General features: G+C 41.7%; 1 long non-coding RNA gene across 1 annotated transcript in view; it reads right to left on the reverse strand.

The window, feature by feature from the left end:
• LOC140211401 (uncharacterized) overlaps window positions 1–13,953 on the reverse strand; it is a 63,199-nt gene that overhangs the window by 42,711 nt on the left and 6,535 nt on the right. Inside the window, exons 2-3 of the long non-coding RNA XR_011889449.1 lie at window positions 7,466–7,656; window positions 3,879–4,047 (exon numbers count right to left, since the gene is read on the reverse strand). This is a non-coding gene — a long non-coding RNA (uncharacterized lncRNA). The remainder of the gene's footprint in view (window positions 1–3,878; window positions 4,048–7,465; window positions 7,657–13,953) is intronic.

Here is a 13,953-nt window from a genome sequence, read left to right on the forward strand (position 1 = left end):
CCAGGTTCCTGTACCTCCTCCCAATGGTAGCAATGAGAGGAGGGCATGTCCTGCATGATGGGGATCCTTAATGATGGATGCTGCCTTTCTGAGGCATCGGCTTCTGAAGATACCCTGGATTCTGGGGAGGCTAGTGACCATGATGGAGCTAGCTGAGTTTATAACTTTCTGCAGCTTTTTCCAATCCTGTGCTGTACTCCCTCCCTACCAGGTAGAAATACATCCAGTTAGAAAACTCTCCACGGTACACCTGTAGAAACTTGTGAGTGTCTTTGGTGACATACCAAATCTCCTCAAACTCCTAATGAAATATAGTCGCTGACATGCCTTCTTTGTAATTGCATCAGTATTTTGTGCTCAGGATAAATGTTCAGTGATGTTGACACCCAGACACTAGAAACTGCTCACCCTTTCCACTGCTGATCCCTCGATGAGGACTGGTGTGTGTTCCCTCAACTTCCCCTTCCTGAAGCCCACAATCAATTCCTTGTCACTCAACCAGCTGATCTATCTCGCTCCTGTGCACCTCCTCACCACCATCTGAAATTCTGACGACTGTAGTTGTGCCGTCAGCAAATTCATTGATTGCGCTTAGCCACACAAACGTAAGTGTAGAGAAAGTAGAGCTAAGCACGCATCCTCGAGGTGCGGCAGTGCTGGTTGTCAGCGAGGTGGAGATGTTATTTCTGATCTGCACAGACTGGGGTCTCCCAGTGAGGAAGTCAAAGATCCAGTTGCAGAAGGAGGTGCAGAGACCCAGGGTTTTGAGCTTGTTTATTAGAACTAGGGGTATGATTATGTTGAACGCTGAGCTGTGGTCAATGACTAGCAGCCTGATGTAGGTATTACTATCATCCAGGTGATCCAAGCCTGAGTGCAGAGCCAATGGCTTCAGTGATGGATGTTGAGGGAAAAGGGCCCCAGTATTCTCTCATTTCATTCAGTTAAAAAATGTGCTTTAAAAGGTCACTTCAACAAAGATGGGCCTTCATATCTTGCTGAAGGATTGTGAAATGATTTGCACCACTGCTTTGTCTTTGTGCTGGGAAGTAAAAACTTGCTTCATTTCGATGGTCAACATTCTGTTGTGGTTCCACTGCTAAATTGGTAACAGAAAAGCAGATTGTTATGGCTGAAAAGTTACAACAACTTGCATTCTCCTGGGGTTTATAATGACTAAAATCAGGATTCTGGCTTATATATATCCATCATGGTTAGACTTTGATTCCATCTTGTTCTCATTGTTTTACTGCTTTTGACTTAAAGCAAGGCAGTTGAGAAAGATGCTTTATTGTCAGAGAGTCAGATGCAAACCAATCCCTTCATTACAGGATAAAAAGGATTAATTCTACCACACTGCTACTTCATTCTGAGCACTAGGTAAAAGGTTACATCCAATCACATGGTTAAATGACATGTTCTTCCCATACAAGCTCAAGAAAAACAGTGTTTAAAAACAAAATTCTATGAAGAACAAGGGTTATTTTGGATCATGCTGCAATCAGGAATAATCGTAAACATTTAAAGTGCACTTGATGTTTCACATGAAAAGGCAATTATTTAAATTCCTTCCAACATGGCACTAGGGTCTAGATTACATTAGAGGATTAGAGAATTCTGAGTTTCATATGAGCACATTTCTTTTATCCCTCTAAATCTTTCTTCTCCACGAACCTGTCCAAATGTCTTTTAAATATCATAATTGTACCGTACACTACCATTTCCTCTGGCAGTTCACTGCATACCCATCACCCCCTGTGTGTTGCACAAACACCTGGCATTAGACGGTTTCAGAATGACTTGCCCACCTTCCTGACATCCACCTCTTGAAAGGCCAGCAGGTCAATTTTGAGATTGTTGCTGACCCACTTAATTTCAAGTAAGGTCAGTGAAAGTCAACTCTATGCTGTCCTAGCAGCAAAATGTACACTTTGTGCTGTTTCAAGCTATTGTTCCCTAGATGATGCAACAAGACCTGAGTATATTTTTGACATGGTTAATTAGATTTTGATTGCTGTTTGCTACCCTATCACAGCACACTTAAGCAGTTACCGTGTGAAATATGGTAGATTGTGATTGGCTTCCTCTAAAGAACTATCCTGCATTATGTTGATATCTTCGTGTTATTTGAGGGGTTTTTTTTGTACTCGCTAGCTTTGGGAACAGGAAATGACGTACTGTACATACCAATCCTTTGCCAGTGTCAACACCAGCCTTAATGCTTGTCTGTGTATAATGATCAGAGCAAAACACCATAAAATGCTGGAGGAACTCTGCAGGTCAGGCAGCATCTATAGAGAGGAATAAACAGACGGTGTTTCCAGCCAAGATTCTTCGTCAAGATTTACAGCGTCTGCAGAATCTTTTGTGCTTATAATGATCAGATGCTGCTTATTGACTACAGAACATTTCTGGCAGCATCTAACCACACTGGAATACCTGCATCATTCCTCATCATAATTTTTTTTAAATCTTGAATTCTCAACAGAAGACTAATTGTTGATGTGACTATTGGTATCAGTGAAACTGGAAGCAGCAGAATTATTGCAATAAAGGTTCAATAACATATTAAAATTATCTCTGAGGTTTAGAAATAAACATCAGGAAATATATAAAATAAGCAGCTATCTTAATATTCCAATCTCACAAGCTACAAGTCTTCTGAGCTTCTGTGAAATTTGTGTTAGTATATTTTTTTTGCAAGACAGCAAACAGACAATACCCCTCAGTTTGTTCCCTGAGCTATGCAAAAGCCTGGATCGTAATTTCAATGATAGCAAGGTAATTATATACACCAGTAATGCTAAATTGGTGCATTGTTGTCACAGGCACTAAGGTACATGAAAAGTCTGTCTTGCATACCGTTCATACAGAATAATTCATGGCAACAGTACAGTGTGTTGAGGTAGTACAGGGTAAAGCAATAACAGATTTCAGAGTAAAGTGCCACAGTTACAGAGAAAATATGGGCAGCATGGAAGTGTAGAGATTAGCGTAACCCAGTTACAGAGCAAGTGACCAGGCTTCAGTTCCGGCTACTGCCCGTCAGGAGTTTATACATTCCACGGCTGACCTCATGGGTGCTCTGGGTTCATCCCACACTCCAAAGACAAACGGGTGAGTAGGATCATTCGCCATATAGGTGTAACTTGGCAGCGTGAGCTTATTGGGCTGGAAGGGCCCATTACTGTGCGGTATCTCTTAAAAAAAAGTGCAGCGCAGTTAGACAGTAAGGTGCAGCAACAACATGAGGTAGACTGTCTGGTCTAGAGTCCAACTTATCCGTACTGGATCCTCATATTTCAGCATCTATATGTACGCAGGGAGAAGAAGCACAGGCTAGTGGTCTGATACAAAAGTGTGAGGGAGTGGTGGCCTCAGTAAATCGTGAATGGTTGTGTAGCAATGGTCAAGGGTGGTTGGGCCGCTGGTGGGACAGGAGACGGGTTGGTAGTGTTTCGGCAACAAACTGTAAGTTGGCCTGGTTAAAGTGGATGACGTAATTTGGGGGCAGTTGATCTGCCAGGTTGTCTTCTAGACATTGAGGCTACAAATAACTGGCTCATTTCACTCAAACTTGGATATATTCAGTAAACATTGTAGCTGAAATATATTGAAAATAACAGCTTGTTAACAAAGTAGTATTAAATTTGTAATGTTGATACCACATAATACAAGATAGAGCAGTCCTAATTTACAGCTTATTGATTAATGAACACAGTCACAGTACAAACCAGGTGTGTTCACAGTATGAATATGATCACAGTATTACCAGTCGGAGAAACACCCCAAATCCAGGTGAACAATATGGGGTGGCGAGGTAGCATAGTAGTTTGCACAATGCATTACAGTACCAACGACCCGGGTTCAACACTCACCGCTGCACGTAAGGAGTTTGCACATTCTCCCCACGACCACATGGATTTCTGCCGGGTGCTCTGGATTCCTCCTAGCCCGAAGATGTACTGGTTGGTAGGTTAATTGGTCATTATAAATTGTCCTGTGATTAGGCTGGCACAGTTCAGAAGCGCCTACTCTGTGCTACATCTTAACAAACAAGCAAACAGGTAAACAAGTAGATAGATAAGACATGGCAGTCATATTTGGTTCTGGCAAAAGGAATGCATGGTTTTTCATTAAGCAGTTATGTTTTGCACCTTCTGATGCAGCCACAAGACCATAAATTTAGAAACATACAATGGAACAAGCCAACGAGACTCCTAACCAATGTCATAAATATCAGCAATGTGTTAATCCAGATATTCAATGCACAAAATATCAAATTAAAATGTAATCAGTCCAGTTTACGGATCACAACTAGTTACTATTACTGGATGGGGGTTGGTGGGGGTGGGGAAAGCATTTCCAAATATATGAGTGGAAAGGACAGAAAAAAATCATGACAAACAAGCTTATGGAGCACAACCCGTGAAAATTACTGTGTAGTGACTGCACAGAACAGCAAAATGAAAGAATGGTGGCAAAAATGGACTCAAAATGCTGCAAGAACACAACAGGTCAGACAGCATCTATGTAAGAAATAAACAGTCTGCGTTGTTTTCTCTTTTGCCACAGATGAGCCTGGACTTTTCTGATTCAATTTGCTTTTCTTTCTTTTCAGCCTCCTACAGCACATTTTTAAAAATAACTGTTATCTTTCCAGTAAGCACAATGTTTAGGTGCCAAATCCAGGATTTACGTTTGCATTGAAGTTGTTCACATCATTGTGGGCGACAAATGTAGAAACAAGTTTCCAATACGCCTGTCAAGTCTACTCTTGCATGGCTTAATGCCATGTTCTATCAAATGGACTTCAAGACCATTTCAGCTTGACATTTTGCACATTGAACATCTGGATTAATGTGCACTTTCCAATTTATCACATTAGTCAAGAGGCTTATTGGCTGCTTGAAATAGTAATTCGCTTCCATATTTACAATACATTTGCCATGGGTAGTTGGGCAGCCATATTAAAGTAGTGGCAATGATTCCAAGTTGTTCCCTATAAATCAGTCCTCACTGTGAATGTTTTACGTAGCTAAAATGGCACAAGGTCTAATTTGTACTGCAGGAGTGTAATAGCACGATCATGGAAATTGCATGCTGTGATGAGAAACAGAGCAAATCAGCTTATCTCATTCCCAGTTGTACTTTTATATTGAAAGCCAAAACTTACGTCTGTGTGTGGAGCACAATGTAAGGCAGCTGACGAATCTATTAATCCGAAAACAAATTATGATACTGAAGCAGAAAAGTAAGATAAAATTATTCTGCATAGAGAGAAAGGCAGACATTAGGAATTTGGATATGTATAAACTATTGCTGTGTACTATATATTTGCATTCTGTGAGTGAGAATATTTAATTTAACTATACAATTTTAACTTGTATGCATTCTTCAGGGAAGAGAAAGATGAGCCTTTCTGAAATACTAGTTCAGCTACTGCAAGAAGGTTGCACCACACATTAGGAGACCAAGACAGGGTAAATGAGATTTAAGCAAAATGATTCAAAAAGACAGGAGATCTTAGTTTTGTCAATGGAGTGGAGAGATTGTGCCTGTACAGCCAAGTGGAGGAAGTTGAAAGGAGACCTGATGGAGATATTTAATATTATGAATGGTATTGACAGAAAGAAAACCATTGGCAGAATAGTTAAGAACTAGGGGGCAGAATGAAGATGATTTACAGAAGAACCAAAATCAACACGATGATTTTCTTATTTAGTCAGGGTCCACAATGCTCTGCCATCAATAGTAAGAGTGTTTGCTTTTATTATAATATCTAAATGGCAACCGAATTTGTGGGGCAGTGGGGAGAGAGCACCCTGCTGGATTGCTCTTCAACTGTTATTTGATGAACTAAATGGTTTCTTCCATGCTATAACTGTGATGAATTTGTTTCAGTAATATTTGAGTGATATTGAAAATAGATTGTTTGATTAAGCATTCTTAGTTTATATAATTCATTATGGGTTATACGTGAAACTATGTGAATGGCATATATCATTATGCCACCACGTCAATGTGTGTGCCTTACTAAAGTAAAGCACAATAGACACGTCCTTCCTTTTCCCATGCTTTCCTTTTGATTAGTTTTTAGAGTTGCAAAACATAACAGTGGAGAGGAGGAAGTTTTAAAATCAATCCAAGTTAGCCATCTACCTATTGAGTGACAGAACATATTTTTCTTTACAAGGGACATTTGAGGTAAAAAAAAAAGGGTAGCACATGTTTCTTCAGAAAGGGGACAGAGACAATTGAGTTAAAAAAAGGTGGAAAACAGATGAAATGCACAGGTTGATAACAGAGAGTAGCGGGTGATAATAAATAATTAAAAAAGCAGGAATGGCTGGTTACATCGGAAAGATAGACACGTTCAACTGAATAACAGATAACTGACTGAAGTATACTGATCGTATCGAGCAGTATTTTGATGCAAATGAAACAGCCAATGAAAAGGAAGTGCCAGTGTTACTGAGTGTAATAGGTGGAAGAACATACTGTCTGCTTAGAAGTTTGAATGCTCCAACCAAACCAGCCAAAAGGAGCTTTGCTGATATCAAGCACAGAATGCAGGAACGTTTAGAACTGAAACCATTGTTGATTGCAGATTGATTTAGGTTTCATAAGTGGAATCAAAAGGAAGGGGAGTCCATTTCAGCTTACATGGCTGAATTGAAAAAATTGCCTGAGCATTGTCAGTTCAGTGATGGAGTTAATGATGCACTGAGAGAAGATTGTTCTATTTGTGGAATCTTACAAGAAAGCATTCAAATATGGCTCCTAGCTGAAGCACAACTCACATTTAAAAAAGCAGTTGAAATTGTTGCATCTATGGAAGCAGCAGCCAGAGATGCAAGTGAGTTAGAGTCAGAAATGAAAGTGAACGTGAACAAAATTGCAGCATGTAAACAGAAACTGGCCTGGCTGAACAGATTATTGCCATTATTGCAGGGGCTCACATACACCAGAACAATGCTGGTTTAAAAGCAAAATGCAGAAACTGCAACAACATAGGGCACAGACGAAAGAGCATGTCGGCAGACAAGAATAAATAGACTAAAAATGAAACAAAATTCAAGTTGCAGTTTCAAAACAAGCACTAATCTGTATGAAAAATGTGATAATGACAAGATTGACACAGGACTGAGTAGCCTTAAGATTTACAATGTGAAAACTGACAAGACACGAGTAAAACAAGAGAAAGTCTGCAGATGCTGGAAATCCAAGCAACACACTCAACATGTTGGTGGTGCCAGGCATCTATGGAAAAGGAAAACAGTTGAGGTTTTTGGGCGTACTCTTCATCAGGACAAGCAATATGGCTTACACCAGAAGTGAATGGCAATTTAATTAAAATGGTATTGGACACTAGTTCGGCTGTTTCAGGCATTCCAAAAGTGATGTTGACTTGCATTTCAAAGATACTGAACTGAAGCCTGCAGATATCCAACTAAGAACTTACCGTATATGGGAGAAAAGATAACTTTTGTGGAAGTAACATTCATAACGGTGAAATTGAACAACGAACAAGGCACATTGGGCTTGTGTGTGGTAAAATCCAGACAGCCAGCATTGTGGGGGTGTGATTGGCTGACACAACTCGATTGGAGATCCATTCACCAATTGTATGCCACATCCCTGCAATAGAGTCAACTGAAAGTGAAGTAAGAAAGTTACTGGATGATGCCACAGCAGAGTTCAAGAATGACATAGGAATATTCAAAAATATCAAGGGTAAAATAGTGTTAAATGAAAATGTCACACCCAAGTTTTACAAAGCATATCCAGTTCCTTATACAATCTGTGATAAAGTAGCCTGTGAGCTAGGTAGCCTGGAGACTGAAGGAATTCTTGCAAAGGTTGTTTGGATCCAGTAGCCAGGGAGGTTGGGTCTGTCAAATCTCTGGTGATTTTAAGGTCACCATCAACCCAGAGCCAGAAGAAGATTAGTACCTATTTCCCAGGATAGAGGATATCTTTACAAACTTTTATGGAGGGAAACAGTTCAACAAAATGGACTTAACTGAGACCTACCTACAGATGGAGATGGAAGAAGAGTCCAAAGTTTTTCTCACCATAAACACTCACAAATCACTTTATCGTTATAATAGGCTTTTTTTTTTAGAGTAGTATCTGCACCAGCACTCTGGCAGAACACTATGGACCAGGTGCTGCAAGGATGCCCAGGCACTGGATGACATCATTGTTACTGCTGAGGCTGACAAGTGACATCTCCGGAATCACAAGACAGTGTTAAAAAGATTAGAAGGTTATGGGCTCAGAGCACAATACAACATATGTGAATTTTTAAACCAAGCATCACTTACCGTGGTCACACCATTGATGCATAAGTATTACACAAGTGTGTTGAAGAAGTTCAAGCTGTGGTGAAGGCCCCCAGACATATCACAGCTGTGGTGAAGGCCCCCAGACATATCACAGCTGTGGTCCATTTTAGGATTTGTTTATTGCTGGTGACTAGTGGTGTTCTGCAGGGGTTGCAGTTGAAATTGCTTCTTTTTACATTATGTGTCAATGATTTGGATGTTGGAATTAATGGCTTTGTGGCCAAGTTTGCGGATGATATGAAGATAATTGGAGGGACAGGTAGTGATGAGGAAGCACAGAGGCCACAAGAGGACTTGGAGAAATCAGGACAATGGGCAAAGAAATGGCAGGTGGAATACAGTGTTTTGCACTTTGGTAGAAAGAACAAAACTGTAGACTATTTTCTAAACAGGCAGGAAATTCAGAAGTCAGAGGTTCAAAGGCACTTGGGAGTCCTAGTGCAGGTTAACTTTCTGTTAGAGAGTGGTGAGGAAGGCAAATACAATATTAGCATTCATTTCGAGAGGACTAATCGTGGCTGAAGGATGGTTGTAGTTGGGAGCTGAATGTCCAAGGTTATACATTATATTGGAGGGACAGGAAGGATGGCAGAAGGGGTGGTGTGGCTCTACTGTTAAGAATGGCATCAAATCAGTAGAGAGATGTGACATAAGATCGGAAGATGTTGAATCCTTATGGGTTGAGTTAAGAAACTGCAAGGGTAATTGATGGCAGTTATACACAGGCCTCCCAACAGTGGCCGGGAGGCGGACTACAGATTACAACAGAAAATAGAAAAGGCGAGTCAAAAGGGCAATGTTATGGTAGTCATGGGAGATTTTAACATGCAATTCAATTGGGAAAATCAGGTTGGTAATGGATCTCAAGAGACTGACTTTGTTGAATAACTAAGAGATGGCTTTTTAGAGCAGTTTGTCATTGACCCTACTAGGGGATCAGCTATACTGGATTGGGTGTTATGTAATGAACCAGAGGCAATTAGAGAGCTTAAGGTAAAAGAACCTGTAGGAAACGTGATCACAATATGATTGATTTCAACTTGAAACTTGATAGGGAGAAAGTAAATTCTGTTGTAGCAGTATTTCAGTGGAGTAAGGGAAATTACAGTGGAGTAAGAGAGGAGTTGGCCAAAGTAAATTGGAAGGAGCTGCTGGCAGGGATATCAGTGGAGCAGCAATGACATGTATTTCTGGGGGAAAATGAGGAGGGTGCAGGACAACAGGAATTCTGCAGATGCTGGAAATTCAAGCAACACACATCAAAGTTGCTGGTGAACGCAGCAGGCCAAGCAGCATCTGTAGGAAGAGGTGCAGGACATATGTATTCCAAAAATGAAGAAATACTCAAATGGTAAAATAGTGCAACCATGGTTGACAAGGGAAAAGATGAAATATGAAAGCAAGCTAACAAATAATATCAAAGTGGACAGTAAAAGTTTTTTCAAGTACGTTAAAAATAAAAGAGAAATGAGTGTGGATATAGGACTGCTAAAAAATGAGGCAGGAGAAATAATAACAGGGGACAAGGAGATGGCTGATGAACTAATTGAGTATTTTGCATCAGTCTTCACCGTGAAAGACACTAGCAGTATGCCTGATGTTGTAGTGTGTGAAGGAAAAGAAGTGGGTGCAGTTACTATTACAAAGGGAAGGTGCTCAAAAAGCTGAAAGACCTAAAAGTACATAAGTCACCCGGACCAGAAGAACTACACCCTAGGGTTCTGAAAGAGGTAGAGTTAGAGACTGCGGTGTCATAGAAATGATCTTTCAAAAGTCATCGCACTCTGGCATGGTGCCAGAGGACTGGAAAATTGCGAATGTCACTCCACTCTTTAAGAAAGGAGGAAGGCAGCAGAAAGGAAATTATAGACCAGTTAGCCTGACCTCAGTGGTTGGGAAGATTTTAGAGTCAATTGTGAAGGATGAGGTGATGGAGGATCTGGTGACACAGGACAAGATAGTACAAAATCAGCATGGTTTCCTTAGGGTTTCCTTGAGAAGATTACAAGTAGGATAGATAAAGGGGATGTAGTGGATGTTGTTGTCATGGTTCGGTCCGGTCCGCGGACTCTGGACTCCGGGTCTTCCAGCTGTCCCTTGTTTCGGTTGGACTTAACCATAAGCACCTGATGCTCATCTTGGGGCTGGGAATATAAGTGGCCCTGGGATTGAGTGTGGTTGTAGGTTTGTCTTGTCACTCTCCCCTTAGAGTAACCCACTGGTGGAAGGCTAGTGCAGTCATTGAGATATGGATTTGGCTGTTCCGTAGCCTGCTGAGATTACCAGCTGCTTCGAGTCTTGGAGCCACCCTGGACTTAGCTCCCTTCCTGTCCCTTGCCTCTGTCAGCTAAGCCAGGCTGTTTGCTGTTACCCTGTGGTTGGGTCTATCCCTTCCTGTCCCTTGCCTCTGTTGGGTAAGCCAGGCTGTTTGCTGTTACCCCGTGGTTGGTTCTGTCCCTCCCTGTCCTTGCCTCCATGGGGTGGAGCCCAGTGTGCTGCCCAGGAGTTGCCTCAAAGTACCCTTGCCCTGTCATGTCCTCGTCTAGTTTCCAAGAACCCGAGCCTTCTCACGTCTTTGCCTAGTCTCCAAGAATCCAAGCCTAAGAACCCCAAGAACTCCAAAGTTACTAATATGGTTAGAGTATTGGCTGATTGGTTGGAGGCAGCAAGTGGGAATAAAAGGATCCTTTTCTGGTTGGCTGCCAGTAACTAGTGATGTTATGCAGGGGTTGGTGTTGGGACAACTTCTTCTTATGCTGTATATAAATGATTTAGATGAGGAATAGATGACTTTGTTGCCAAGCTTGCAGATGATATGAAGATTGGGGGGGGGGCAGGTAGTATTGAGGAAACAGGTAGGATGCAGAAGGACTTAGACAGATTAGGAGTGTGGGCAAGAAAGTGGCAAATGCAATACAATGTTGGAAAATGCATGGTCATGCGCTTTGATAGTAGAAATAAACGTGCGGACTATTTTCCAAATGGGGAGAAAATCCAAAATCTGAGATACAAAGGGACTTGGAAGTCCTTGTGCAGAACACCCTAGAGGTTAACTTGCAAGTTGAGTCGGTGGTGAGGAAGGCAAATGCAATGTTAGCATTCATTTCAAGAGGTCTAGAATACAAGAACAGGGATGTGATGATGAGGCTTTATAAGGCACTGTTGAGGCCTCACCTTGAGTATTGTGAACAGTTTTGGGCCCCTCATCTTAGAAAAGATGTGCTGGCATTGGAGAGTGTCCAGGGGAGATTCACAAGGATGATTCCAAGAATGAAAGGGTTGTTATACGAGGAACATTTGATGGCTCTGGGTCTGTACTTGCAGGAATTCAGAAGGATGAGGGGGGATTTCATTGAAACCTTTCAAATGTTGAAAGGCCAAGACAGAGTAGATGTGGAAAGAATGTTTCCCATGGTGGAAGTGTCTGGAACAAGAGGGCACAGCCTCAGGATAAAGGGGTGTCCATTCAAAACAGAGATGCAGAGAAATTTCTTTAGCCAGAGGGTGGTAAATTTGTGGAATTTGTTGCCACATGCAGCTGTGGAGGTTAGGTCATTGGGTGTAGTTAAGGCAGAGATTGATAGATTCTTGATTAGACATGGTATGAAAGGTTATGGGGAGAAGGCCGAAAACTGGGGTTGAGGAGGAGATAGAAAAAAAGATTAGCCATGATTGAATGGCAGAACAGACTTGATGGGCCAGATGGCCTAATTTTGCTCCTATACAAAACAATGATGTAATGCCAAGGCTTTATAAGTCACTGTTGAGGCTTCACTTGGAGTATTGTGAGCAGTTTTGGGCCTCTTATTTAAGAAAGGATGTGCTGATATTGGAAATTGCTTAGAGAAAGTTCATGGGGATGTTTCCAGGAAGGAAAGGGTAATTGTTATGAGGAGTGTTTGAAGGCTCTAGGTTTGTACTTGCTGGAATTTACAAACATTTGTAGGAAAATGAGGGGGGATCTCAGTGAAACCTATCAAATATTGAAAGGCCTTGATAGAGCGGATGTGGAGAAGATGTTTCCTGTAGTGAGTGTCTTGGACCAGAAGTCACAGCCTCAGAAAAGAAGGATGTCTATTTAGAACAGAGAGGAGGAGGGATTTCTTTTGCCAGACTCTGGTGAGTCTTTGTAATTCATTGCCACTGGCGGCTGTGGTGACCAGGTCATTGAGGGTATTTATGGTGGAGGTTGATAGGTACTTGATTAAGGCACACAAAATGATAGAGAAACTCAGCAGGCCAGGTGAATCTGCGGAAAAGAGCAAGCAGTCAATGTTTTGGGCTGAGCCTGCTAAGTTCCTTTAGCATTTTGTGTGTGTTGCTTTAGATTTCCAGCATCCACAGATTTCCTCGCATTTGAGATTCGTTATTAGTCAGGGCATTGAAAGGTTACAGAGAGAAGGCAGGAGAATGGGATTGAGAGAGAAAATAGATCTGCCATGATGAAATGGTGGAGTAGACATGACGGGCTGATGGCTATGGTCTTATGGTCTTTAAATTTGGAAAAGGAAATACCTGAAAAATTTACAAAAGAAACTACTCCTCTTGATATATTCTCGCTAATGCAAATAGAAAATCTGCCTTTTATGGCAGAAGTGATCTAAAGGGAAACCAGAAAAGACCCCACACTCTCTCAGGTCGACATTTCAACTCAACGTGGCTGGAACGTGCAGAAGAAATTCCAGCTCCCCCATTTTTAGCAGTGCTGGGATGAACTTGCCCTTGACGAGTGTTGTCTTATGTGGGGATTGAGAGCTGTGTACCATCCAAGCTGAGAGCTTCTCCAAGTGTTGGAGAAGCTAATGCCAGTCATCCAGGCATGGTCAAATTGAAAGTGTTGGCTCGAAGCTTTGTCTGGTAGTCTGGGATAGATCAGAAGATCGAGCAGCTCACCATGTTCAGGATGCCAACAAGTCCAGAAGGTGCCAAGAGCAATGCCTCTCCATCCCTGGGAATGGCCTGCATTGCCCTGGCAGAGAATTCATTTGGTTTTTGCTGGACTTTTCATGGGCACAAATTTCTTGGTAGTAGTGGATGTAGCTATAACATGGCCAAAAGTGTTTCCAATGCCTCCCCTGCAGCATCACACACTGTTGATGTGGTTTGAAGTCTCTTCTCAAGGACTGGTGCTCCAAAACACTTAGTGACAATGGATCACAGTTTGTTGTAGAATGGTTTCAGTCATTCCTGAACATGAATGGAATATGACATATTACATCTGCACCATACCATGACGAGATCCACAATCTGCTGAGGGTCAGATCAGTGGCATTCAGGTCTAGCGACCCAGTCAAATACAAGAGGTCCAGGTATGATTTCTGGAAAGTTAACTCAAGTGTGAATTGGCAATTCCAGACCAAATGAATCACTGAAGGATACCCAACATCTGTAGCAGGTCTTGAGTGCTATCACGTCCTACAAGATGAAACTAAGCGACATACAATAGTTGACAGCAAGGCTTCACTCCAAGATGAACTTTTACGCCCACTTTGACCTCATCAAAACATGGAAGCACATTCATGAATTCCCACAGCCTCCAATGACCCTGTGATTTCAGTCTCTGAAGCTGTCATGAGAGCTTCCTTCCGGTGTGTGAATCCAT

The sequence above is a fragment of the Mobula birostris genome, chromosome 17 (genome assembly GCF_030028105.1).
Source record: "Mobula birostris isolate sMobBir1 chromosome 17, sMobBir1.hap1, whole genome shotgun sequence".
NCBI lineage: Eukaryota > Metazoa > Chordata > Chondrichthyes > Myliobatiformes > Myliobatidae > Mobula > Mobula birostris.